Here is a 13,669-nt window from a genome sequence, read left to right as displayed (position 1 = left end):
AGAGTCAGGAAGTGATAGGGAAGAAAGTAGTGAAAAGATTAAGGGTGCGAGTGTGAGTGGAAATCTAGGATGTGGAAGTGAAAGCGTGGGGGGAATAAAAGAGGAATAGAAGAAGAAGAAGAAGAAGAAGAAGGAAATAGAAAGAAAGACAGAGATAGAAATAAAGCAGAGACAAGCAGTAAAGAAAGGTCAGAACCTGCGACAGCTGAGGATATAGCAATGTTAATAGATACGATTAATAAATGTGAGGATATGATCAAAAAGTGCTAGTAAAGGGTAATTGTAATTGTAAATGATAGAGAAGTATAGGGGAGCGAGAAAGTGTATAAGCTGATGTGTAGAGAGAAATATAAGATTTATAGGAAGTGAGAGTATTGTGAAAGGTTTAGGTGTAAGTGGAATAGAGAGAAAGTTGAAAGTGAGCGCAAATATGAATGAGTGAAAAGTGAAAAAGGGTTAAAAGAAATGAACAAGTTACAGCATAAAATTAGTACTGACATTTGAACGTTGGAACAGTACAAAGAACAAGTAAGGCAAATAATTCAATATGATAATTTGTAGAGAATAAGTGAAATTGAAATCTTAGTGAATAGTAGTTAGAGGAAAAAGGGGGTTTGAAAGGCATATATAAATTTAGATATATTACGATTAATGATCAAATAGAGAATAGCAAACGAAATGTAGGAGAAATACTGAAAGGGAGATTGAACAAGTAATAATAAAAAAAGTACATAGTTTAATTGGTAGAAGTTGTGTAGACATGTACTGCAAATATGTGTTAATGGAAGTGTTAATGGTGGCACCGGATACAGAAATGTGAGGTACACCATTACATGTAAAGAAGTGCTGTGACCAAATATATCAAATATCAAATTGAGTACCTGGTCTTTCCCGGGTGTAAAAGGCGGTCAGAGCGTGGTGCCGACCACACCACCACATTCTAGTGCCGAGGTCATGGAAAGCATGGGGCTCTACCTCCATGCCCCCCCAAGTGCCTTCATGGCATGTTACGGGGATACCTTTACCTTTACCTTATATTTATGCCAAAATTGTAATAAAAATTTTCAAATAACACCTAAATGACGCTATTTGGACCTTTAGCTACAGTGTTTACAACATTCGGTGTCAACAGTTTCACAAGTTTGGTATATGATTCTTCATTGTTATACAGTGGCTCCTAAATCCGTGACAGGGATCCAAATTCCGTGATAGTGGTTTCCTAATTCCGTGAGTGATATCCTAATTCCGTGATACTAAAATAATCCTCATTAACTGCTCAGAAAACAAAGGCGTATTTGGAAAAACACATTAAAGTCATGGTATATTGTTTTAATATCGATTAAGCAAGAAATTACAAAATAGAAGAAGGGCCTAAATGACAAATTTCATAGAAAATACTTGTGTAACAACAGGAATACATATTACATATTAATATAAAATTATAAACAAAATAAAGTGAAAGTTAAATTGAATACAAAATTAAATTTGAATAAATTGAATTATAACACAACTATTTCTCATTATTTATAATCCTAAGAACACCAATAATTAAGTTAAATATATGCTCTATTATTTTATTATAATTATAATTTATATTTTCTATAACTTATTTCTATTATTATTTCCACGTACTATTTTCTTTCATAGACATTTCACTCCACCCTAGTACGGAGGGTGAAAAACAAGTCTTTCCGAACTCAGGCCACTCATCCAACTTCATTCCTATACCATATCGTCAACGTAGATACCAAATAAGATTGGTGTCGGACGAATTCCCTGATTGAGTTCTTTTTATTGTACGTTACTGGCTTTTAATTTTGCATGCATCCATCCTGAATCTTCATCTCTATCACACACATTATATCAATGCAACTCTGAAAGTGAACCTCGATAAAAACTCAACAGCACTGAGAAGGAAAAGCGAAACGTTATCCTGATTTTGCACCAGATATCCAGTTAGATGGGGCTTTTCTGTTCACCTACGCTTCATTGTGCTCTCGCTCCACCCCCCCTCCCCATACGATAGTGTTAACAGCACTGACCCGTGAAGTGGTTTGCGATTAAAAAGCTGACAAACACAATTCCATTATTGGCGCCAGCCAATAAAAAGAGAGGCTGTCAGTGTGGGAGATAATGATATGTGACCCGCACGACAGCCACTACTATCGTCGTTTTCAAACAGAATAGGATGCGCAACCCAGGGATCGAGTGCCAGTGTTGGTGCAGAAAATTACAAACCTTCACTTTTGGTATGTAATCTGTATTTGATTAACCTTTGGATTAGCCGTATTTATGATATTGGACCTTAGAGTCTACAATAATATTGTAACTTTTGTTACAAATCAATAATGTAATTTTATTGTTTCAACAATAGTCACTTTCTATAATAATAATAATAATAATAATAATAATAATAATATTTATTAATTCTATACACTTGAGCTACATTAGGCATTGCAGCCCGAAAGAGCAGAAGCTCGTGCTCGGGCGCAGTTCAGATCAGTTATACAAAATATATCACAAAATTACGAGAGTTCATTGAGCACAATAACATTAATAAATGGTAAAATACATACATCATGTAATAACAGGGTCTATATACAAATAGAAAATACAGAAGTACATGAATATTAGAGTAACAATTTTTAACTCAATTAGCTTAAACAATTAAATAATTAATCTGATTTGTTTCTTAAATCTATGTATGTTAAGTGTACTTAGCTCAGGGTAAGCTCTAATTAATGTATTATATATTTTGGGTCCAAAATTTCTGCTGTGTTTTAATCCAGCAGTTGTGTGGCATTTGGGAGTATTTAGAAAGAAACTGTAGTTTTGTCTCGTCTGGTATTCATGAGGATCAAATTTAAATTTATTGTGGTTTTTATGGAAGTAAATCAGCAATTTTTGTTTATAAATTTGTTCTAGATTTGATACGCCAAATTCCTGAAAAATTAATTTTGTTGGGTAATCAAAAGGTTTATGTAGACAAATTTTGATAATTCTTTTTCGGAGCAGATTTAAAGGACGGAGAGTCGATTTTGCCATTCCTCCCCCACCTAAAATACCATACTGAATTATTGATTGAAACAGAGCTAAGTACACAGTACGCAGAACATAAACAGGTAAATAAGAGCGTAGAATGGAAAATTTGTGGATTGTTTTACGCAATCTGTTACACAGAAAGGAGATATGCTTGTCCCATTTTAAATGTTGGTCAATAATAATGCCTAAATATTTAACTTGTGAGGATATACTCAAAGCGTTACATGAGCAAGTAGGTAGGTTACAATCATGTATAGTTATACTTATATTATTATTTATTTCTAGTTGCTCAAGGCCATGTGATGTTAATGAAAATGGTATTAATTTTGTTTAGAAACGTTCAAAGAAAGTAAGTGAGCATCCAGCCATTCTTTAATTGAATGTAAACACTCCCGTCAATAATGGGATTTCCACTCCACACAGTAACAGTATCGTTATTGCACTCCACGGACGACAATGACAATTTACTTGGATTATTGAGAACAACAATGAACTGTAAATCTTAACTAATGTTCACAAAGCACTATTTACAAATCAGAACTGTCGGTTCTCAGTTCACAGTTCATTAGCCTTGGCTAGTTCTTCTAGCTCAGTCACTCGAGTTCACAGTATCTCGAACCCCAGACCTTCAGAGACAGTCCACTGAACTCCGGCTCCCACAGTTACGGACACAACTCATGTCGAACTCCGGTCTCGAAGCTGGCTTCACTGCTACACAAGACTGCCTTGCTGTCCAAAACTAGCAACGACTGCAACTAACTAACTGCTCAAGTTCACTCGTGTGTCATATTTATAACTAAACCATAGTTTCGGGAAAGTACGAAGCTCGAAATTTCTCCAGATGTCCAGAAGATGGCACCTCTCGAATTCTCTGGATTTCTTCCCTCAGTCGCAGGCGCATTACCTCCCTCTCTCTGCCTCGGTCGACGTCTCTCCTCTCCTCTCTACGCCACAGCACATGCCCCAGGAAGCAAATGCGCGCGCAACTTCATTTGCCGCGCCGAGCCACCGCCGACCTTGCCCTCCTTCTGCCGGTCGTGAGATCGTATCCCGGCGGTCACAATATAAATACTAAATGTTTTGATCATTCGGCTTCTGTTTTCTGTCACCATGGAAATGCTTACGTCATATGAGGTAAACCAAACAACGTGAATGACTCCAATAGTGAAATATGTTACTATAGTCCCGTCGCTTTAATTTCCGGCAGCCAATCACGTTGCAGGTCGGCTACATTTAAACGTGTGCGTCTTGTGACTCGCTGAAGAAGACGTCATGCATTTCCTAAGGCTGGATAAATACTTAATATAGTCTGCCGCCATTTTGGCTCTTTCGTTGGCATTCGCAGAAAGCACACGACGACGTTATTTGCCGCTCAATTATTTGCTGAATTACAGTGCGTTTGATTTATTATCATAGGAGCTACGACATGATAATGTTTAACGGTGTGGCAAATAGATCCCTCTCTGGTAGCTCGGCAACGAAAGAACAAAAATGGCGAACGATACTCCCTACCTAGACTTTATAGAGCCTTGACTTCCTAAGACGTAAGCAAAGAGGAGGAGTCACGCCGGGAATAACAGCGTCGCGACTGTAGTCAGCGATGTGTGCAACGGAGGTGGAAAGGAACTGGCCACCATATCCTATTATTTCCTGCCTCATGAGTGATGCCTTATTCGTGTCACTTATTAGTAGAGCCCGGATGTTTAGACATTTATAACCGTTAAAATAGGCAGGAAAAAAAAGATAATAAAAACGTAAAAAAGGCACAGTATATTTTGAAAAAGAAAACATACATTTTAAAAAGGCATAATATATTTTAGCAATAAATTCAAGATGTATAATAAATTTAAATTATATCAACATAACTCACATATTTACTTCGTAGGTGACACATGTTGACTTATAAAATACTTCCTTTTTTTTTTTTTTTTTTTTTTTTTCATGATTCACTGTCTTTTCACAAACCTTACATAACAAAACTGTTCCAGCGGTTGAAAACACATGGGCACCAAATTCACTAACGCAAGCATGAAGTTTACTTTTCAATAGTTTACTGAATTTAGGCATTCTAGCTAACCGATCTTATACCTTATGTCACCCGACAGTAACTGACTGTTCTTCACTCAAATTTTTTCATGATTCACTGTCTTTTCACAAACCTTACATAACAAAACTGTTCCATCGGTTGAAAACACATGGGCACCAAATTCACTAACGCAAGCATGAAGTTTACTTTTCAATAGTTTACTGAATTTAGGCATTCTAGCTAACCGATCTTATACCTTCTGTCACCCGACAGTAACCGACTGTTCTTCACTCATATTTTTTCATGATTAACTGTCTTTTCACAAACCTTACATAACAAAACTGTTCCATCGGTTGAAAACACATGGGCACCAAATTCACTAACGCAAGCATGAAGTTTACTTTTCAATAGTTTACTGAATTTAGGCATTCTAGCTAACCGATCTTATACCTTCTGTCACCCGACAGTAACCGACTGTTCTTCACTCATATTTTTTCATGATTAACTGTCTTTTCACAAACCTTACATAACAAAACTGTTCCATCGGTTGAAAACACATGGGCACCAAATTCACTAACGCAAGCATGAAGTTTACTTTTCAAAAGTTTACTGAATTTAAGCATTCTAGCTAACCGATCTTATACCTTCTGTCACCCGACAGTAACTGACTGTTCTTCACTCAATTTTTTTTTTCATGATTAACTGTCTTTTCACAAACCTTACATAACAAAACTGTTCCATCGGTTGAAAACACATGGGCACCAAATTCACTAACGCAAGAATGAAGTTTACTTTTCAATAGTTTACTGAGTTTAGGCATTCTAGCTAACCGATCTTATACCTTCTGTCACCCGACAGTAACCGACTGTTCTTCACTCAAATTTTTTCATGATTAACTGTCTTTTCACAAACCTTACATAACAAAACTGTTCCATCGGTTGAAAACACATGGGCACCAAATTCACTAACGCAAGAATGAAGTTTACTTTTCAATAGTTTACTGAGTTTAGGCATTCTAGCTAACCGATCTTATGCCTTCTGTCACCCGACAGTAACTGACTGTTCCTCACTCAAATTTTTTCTCCTACAATAATAAACACGTGTAGCACAAAATTGTAATGGTAAGATTTGAAAATATGAAAGTAAACAATTTTATTGAAAATGCTACGTGACAACTTCTATGAGAACTGGCTTAATATTTAAAATTATAAAGCTGATTCTTCGTATCGTGAAGACATGACAATATTATAATCTTTGGTCGGCTATAAAAGGCACATAAGTAAAAAAAGTCGATTTTTTCTGTTGTACCTAATCGCATAAGTCAAGTATTTTTTCTAATTTTTGAAATAATAAAATTTATTGTACAGGGTGTCCGGGACAAAATTTACCAATAAGAAAGTTTAATAACTCACCAAATAATTGATGGATGAAAATGCTGTTTGCGGGAATTGACAAAGGGACTTCCAAAGTTTCGAATGACCACTAATAAACTTCTATGTGTGCACCTCTTGTAGCATGACAGATGTCCAGGCGATATTCAAGTTCTTGCCATGTGTTTCGTAACATCTCTGGAGTGACAGTTGCACAAGCAGCGGCAATTTGACATTGTTGGAAATTGTTGGAAAACATATCCCTGTGGAATTTGAGGAATGGCGTAATTTTGCAGCATATCAAGATACACATTTCCATTGATAGTGTTTTCCACAAAAAAGAACGGTCCAATCACAGTTTCATGTGTAAGTCCGCACCAAACATTAATCTTAGAGCTGTCTCTTTCCAATTCCCCCACTACATGCGGATTTTCTGATCCCCAGATGCGACAATTATGCCTGTTGACGATCCCACAGACATGGAAGGTGGACTCATCACTAAACACGACCTACTGCAGATATCCTTTTTCAATATCAATTTTCAACAGCATGTCACTAGCGAAATCATATCGTGCTGGCAAGTCGTTTGGTTTCAACTTTTGAACCAATTGAATCTTGTATGCATGCAGACGTAACCTCTTGTGCAGAACATCGTGGATAGTTGACTTTGGAATTGCAAGTTCCCTGCTGGCACGGCGAACAGACTTACACGGGCTCCGTTGGAAAGCTTGCTGAATTCTGTCGACTTGCGCTTCTGTCACTTTCTTCCCGCGTGGTGTTTCTCTACAAGAGAACCGGTCTCAAGAAGCTTTCTATGCCAAGTTGTTATTGTGTGCCTATCTGGTGGTTGCTTCTCAGGCCACTGTTGTCTAAATCTTCTCTCCACTATCTTGGATACTTGAATTCGGCAAGCCAATAGCAGCATTGAACTTTTTGTTGCAATGTGAACGCCATTTTAATTACAGCTATGTCAACAACAATGACCAAATGTTTCCAACATCACACATAAAACTTAAAATGTCCCTCTTTCATTTGCCGCAAATTTCATTTTCCTATCTCCATTATTACGCGAGTTATTAAGCTTTCTTATTGGTAAATTTTGTCCCGGACTCAGTGTATTTTAACCAACATATATGAATTTCATTATTATACCTATATTCAGTTAAGAGTAGATTAAAAAAAAAGTCTTTCCTGAAAATTTTATTTATTTATTATTATTTTTTTTTACTTATGCCTTTTCCCGCCGACCAAAGATTTGTAACTTTTTTTTTTTTCATTTATTTATTTTATTCCATAGATCTTACATGAGCAATGAAGCTTTAAGATGTGGAACATGTCAACATTTTACAATATTACAATTACAATTTTTACAAATTTTTATAGTTTTACAATTTAGTAATTTTCTACAATTTTTACAATTTTGTACAATTTTTTTACATTTTTTTTACATTTTTTTTACATTTTGGCGAGATGTAGTGAGATGAGATGAGGTCCGAGGATTCGCCAAAATATTACCCGGCATTTGCCTTTTCGGTGGGGGAAACCTCGGAAAAACCCAACCAGGTAATCAAATCAAAGGGGGTAATCAAATCCAAGGGGTTGATGCCCAGGACTCGCCATAGACCATCCGGCTTCAGTCCCACGGCTGGGGAAAACCTCCGAAGAAACCAAAGTCCAAAGGGGGATCCAACCCAAGCCCGAACGCAGCTCCGGATCAGCAGCCCAGCGAGTCTGTCGACTGAGCTACATCGATGGCTCTACTAAAAGTATACAATACATAGCCAATCAGATTATTAAATTTACAAACGCAAATGATCATTCATAAGTTGAGCTATATTATAATATTATAATATGTGGATTATCGATCATTATTCATATTACACCAATAGCATTAAAGCACGATTATTAGCAGATTAAGATCGTAATAAATTACTTTTATTTACTGTTGTTAGTAAAGTTAGTCATTATTTCATATATTTAAATTTCATACATATTATATTTCAATTAATTAGAAAATTATAAATACTGTAAACAAGAAATATTGCTTTAAAATGACAAAAAAACATTTATTATTGCATTTTTAGTAGGTTATTTTACGACGCTTTATCAACATCTTAGGTTATTTAGCGTCTGAATGAGATGAAGGTGATAATGCCGGTGAAATGAGTCCGGGGTCCAGCACCGAAAGTTACCCAGCATTTGCTGGGAAAAATGCTGGGAAAAATTCACCATTAAAATGGGACACACTCACGGACAGGAGAACGCGAATTCGATTATGCGCACTGTTCAAAACATACAGAGGTGAGCCTGCCTGGAAAGAAATAAAAAATAGGTTGCAGCCGACAAATTACTCTTCAAGGAACGACCACTCATATAAATTGAGGAAAGAAGGCAGAGGACGGACACTGGAAAGTTTTCTTTTCTCAATCGTACTATCAGGGACTGGAATGCTTTACCTGCAGACTTACTAAAGGCTTTACCAACAACCAAAAATGTATTTAAAAATAGGCTTAAGGACCTTACTAATAGACGGTAATTATACACAGTACTTAAAGGGTGTAAATGATATGTTGTTATTGAAGTGTTGTATCAGTGAAGAATTATGTTGTGTCAGTGAAGTGTGTTGTATCAGTGAAGAAGTATGTCGTGTCAGTGAAGTGTGCTGTGTAAGTGAAACGTGTTCCTGTCAGTGAAGCTTTATAGTTTATAGTGGCAGTGCAAAGTATTTGAACAGTGAAATGTTTTTGAAGTGTTAGTGAAATCAGGATAGAATCAGTGAAATGTGTCGTAGTTCCAGTGCAGTGAGTGAGTTGACAGCGAAATGAGTGTAATGTTGAAAGGTACTTGTGCAGATATGAACATATACTCGTGGGTTTTAGTTCGATCTTAGTTTTAAGATACAAATTAGAATATTTCAAATGTTATTTTAAGTGATCGTTTCATTTAATTTAGTATATTCCCTGTTGTTGTTGTTATTATTATTATTATTATTATTATTATTATTATTAGTATTATCATTAATTGTATTTTTAATTAATAAGTTTATTATTGTCATTATTCAGTGTAATTAGTTACCACTGCCACCGGGTATATACCCATTGCAGTGTGAATAAATACATACACATACATATTGGGTTGAGGGAAAACCCCGGAAAAAAACCTCAACCAGGTAACTTGCCCCGACCAGGAATCGAACCCGGGCCACCTGGTTTCGCGGCCAGACGCGCTAACCGTTACTCCACAGGTGTGGACTTATTGAATTAGTAAGAAACACCTTAAAGAGGCAAAATAAGCAAAATAGAAATTGGCCCTAACACCTTGATTTATCCCAAATCACATTTATTTATATCTATGAAAATAAAAATTTACCTCCGCCCAGTAGAAAATGCATTTTGCCATAAATGAATCACGTTTTTTTGCAGGCTTCTATTATTTTCACGTAACTGTACTTGGCATCGGAAAGGGTCGTAATGTACTCCTCCCAAAAAGGCTCGATTTTCTTGAGCATTGCTGCTGTGAAACACCGTGCACTCTGCTTATGAAATCACTCACTACTGCTGTAGTGTCTTTTCTGACACACATGACGTCATTCAAAGTCGTTTCCAGAGATCGGAAACAACTCTCTGTATTTCATATGGATTGATGGACATAGTTTAGGACAGCTGCAATTGGAGTAGATATTTTTACAATAATTACTGCTATGTTATTGTTTAGTCAACTGTCCAAAGACAGGTTCAACCTCATACGTCATACAAATTGCATCACTCATTAGGGAACTAAGCCAGGAGATAATTGGGTAGGGTGACCAGTTCCTTTCCCCTCCTTTGCATACATCGCCCACTAGCTACATAGTAGTAGTATTTATTTATTTAACCTGGTAGAGATAAGGCCGTCAGGCCTTCTCTGCCCCTCTACCAGGAGATTCCAACTACAATATCAACAATAAAATTACAATTAGTATTAAAACACTACATATTACACTAATCGGACTTCAGATGCATACAAACAAAATTGTTCTTCCCCTGACACATATCGTCAAGTGAGCTGTGCTGCCTGATAATAGATATATCAACCAGAACTTCAATTAGACTTTAGCTTTGTATTTATTTCAGCTATTTTTTTTACCGTAATCCCTGTATAGATGTTACAGGTAATCATAGGAATTTCCTCAAATGCCCTGTCACTTGTGTAGGCTATACAAATATTATTTCCAATGGAAGTGTAACGAGGAAAATTTTTGCATTTTGGAGCATGTAACAGATGTAACTTTCTGTCAGCACAAAAGTTTCAGGAACATTGTGCATTGGCGTTATATATATGGGTAATTATTTTAACAGACACAATTCCATATTTAGCGGTAGTTAATCAAATGGAGACTCAAAGTCCTAGATAGCAATATGTGACTCGCACGACAGCCATCGACATCACTTTGAAAGCAGAATAGAATATACAGTGGAGGAACGGTACGTCAACTTTTGAATATCTGTAAATTAACATTTTTATTTATACAGACTAGCCGTACCCGTGCGCTCCGCTGCATCCGTTAGAAATAAATATAAAGTAATTACATAATTAAAATAGGACATTTGATCCAGGGAACATTCGTGTTTGATAGAAGGATAAATCGTTTAGTATGTTACTTAATTTAATCGCATCCAAATAGTTAAAATGCGATCATTTTGGTCCAGAGACACTCATTGGTGCAATGACAATTCCTTTAACATGTTTCTAATTTTTATTACATAATATAATAATAATAATAATAATAATAATAATAATAATAATAATATTTATTTAATACTATACACTTGAGCTACATTAGGCATTGCAGCCCGAAAGAGCAGAAGCTCGTGCTCGGGCGCAGTTCAGATCAGTTATACAAAATATATCACAAAATTACGAGAGTTCATTGAGCACAATCACATTAATAAATGGTAAAATACATACAGCATGTAATAACAGGGTCTATATACAAATAGAAAATACAAAAGTACATGAATATTAGAGTATCAATTTTTAACTCAATTAGCTTAAACAATTAAATAATTAATCTGATTTCTTTCTTAAATCTATGTGCTCAGGGTAAGTCTAATTAATTCATTATATATTTTGGGTCCAAAATTTCTGCTGCCATAGTTTAATGAACATTGACATCATTTAGATTTAATGTGTATACTTTATTTTACTTGTTATAGGTTTCCATCGAATTATGGTAATAACTTAATTTTAACCCTTGTTTTCTACGTATTCAGTAAATGGCGTTTGGCCCACTATGGTTCTGAACCCTTCAAATAACTTAAATTATATTATATTATATTATATTATATTATATTATATTATATTATATTATATTATATTATATTATATTATATTATATTATATTATATTATATTATATCAGAAGTTACTGTAATAACATTATAGCATTATGTCCATCTAGAGAAACTATACTTTCCAATGATGAAATAATAATTAATGATACAAATCGGTTAATTTAGCTTCCGATATTACTTCATACAAACACAGAAACATTCTCTGTAGGCTATTTTTCATAGCTTTCGATTGTTGCTGTCCAAGGGCCCTTATAGACGAAGTCGTTTGTTTTTTATATATCATTATACGGCCTTAGATGGCAATTATTTTAATTTTAAAACTCATTTATCTCATTAAATATCAGTCCTATCAAAATTTTTCAAGGCATAAAACTTATCGTATATTATTTTTAAAGAAACTTTTGTTATGTAACATTTTTCACACAAATCAATAATAAGCGAGATATTTCGATTTATTTAATTCAGGCTCCCTTATAACCCCCCCCTTTTAAATAACGTATTTTGAAAGCCATATAGCCTAAAATCTAAGTTACAACGAACTTAATTTATATTCCAATTTTCATCGAAATCCGTTCATCCATTATCGCGTGAAAAGGTAACAAACATACAGACAGACAGACAGACATACAAACAAAAAAAAAAAAGCGATTTTCGGTTTCAGGATGGTTAATTATATATGTTATGACCAATTATTTTTGGAAAATCGAAAATTACCAGAAAAATTTCGGCTACAGATTTATTATTAGTATAGATATTACGTTTGCATGTTAAACTGTATGTGAGTCAACATTTTTTTATGTTCTGCGCACAGACATATCGATGGCTTAAAGCAGTGGTTCCCATATGCATCATAAGGCAGAAAATAGGTAAGATTGAAAAATGCTGGGTTTGCAGTGAAAGACCTGCACATGGGCACAACATGTATGTATGTATGTACGTATGTACGTATGTACGTACGTACGTACGTATGTATGTATGTATGTATGTATGTATGTATGTATGTATGTATGTATGTATGTACCTTTTTTGAGCAGCATGTTCCATTACAAATGAGAAGTAATACTACATGCCTAGGTTTACCTTCAAGTACATAATCCATTTACATTATATATTATTATGTTGCAGTTCTAGATTAAATATGGATTAGTGTAGTTTATCTACTATGTGTAACTGTCAAGATAATATTGGTACACTTTAATCTAACTTATTTTCCTATTCCTAACCTATAAAGTACAAGAATCTATTTACATATTCTAGCATTTAAATATCTACAGTATTTACATATTTACTATCTTTTGATGAGCCTATTTTCAGATAAATTATATCCTCTAATATTCTAGCTTAATTACAGATTATAAGTATCCTATTTTCGGCCCTTATCACTTAATTCTGACGTTTAACCTCTTTATCCTCCCAAATAACTTATCCTTATATACTAGCCAGCCTATTGTAGTTGTTCATAGTCTATACTATTTGCAAACTTTATAAAATAATTTGTGCGAGATCGTGCGTATTTGCTTGTTTTCCGCACAGAACCAATACGCGGTAAGTATGAAATACCACATTCAGTATTCCCAACGTAACACACATAACAATTTCCCTCTTCTTACCGCTTAAGCGCGACATTCATTTTACTGCTTTAGGCTTTTAACATATTATTTTTAGAGACGTTTAACATAGTAATAATTATAAATTGCAAACTTACCATTGCAATTTCACCTAAATTGCAATGTTAATTATTGTTTTTAAATATTTGCAAAAATTAAGTGAAGTCTACTACTCCACGAAACTTATTTCATTCCTGTTACAAGTAACATTAAGGAAGCCGTGAAAAAATCAACGAGATTCCAGATGCCGATGTTATTACTGCAATATGTTATATAAATAATATTGTTAAAT

The sequence above is a fragment of the Periplaneta americana genome, chromosome 9, assembly GCF_040183065.1.
Source record: "Periplaneta americana isolate PAMFEO1 chromosome 9, P.americana_PAMFEO1_priV1, whole genome shotgun sequence".
In the NCBI taxonomy this organism is placed as follows: Eukaryota; Metazoa; Arthropoda; class Insecta; order Blattodea; family Blattidae; genus Periplaneta; species Periplaneta americana.
The sequence above is the reverse complement of the archived record's forward strand: the minus strand, read 5'-3'. Positions refer to the sequence as shown.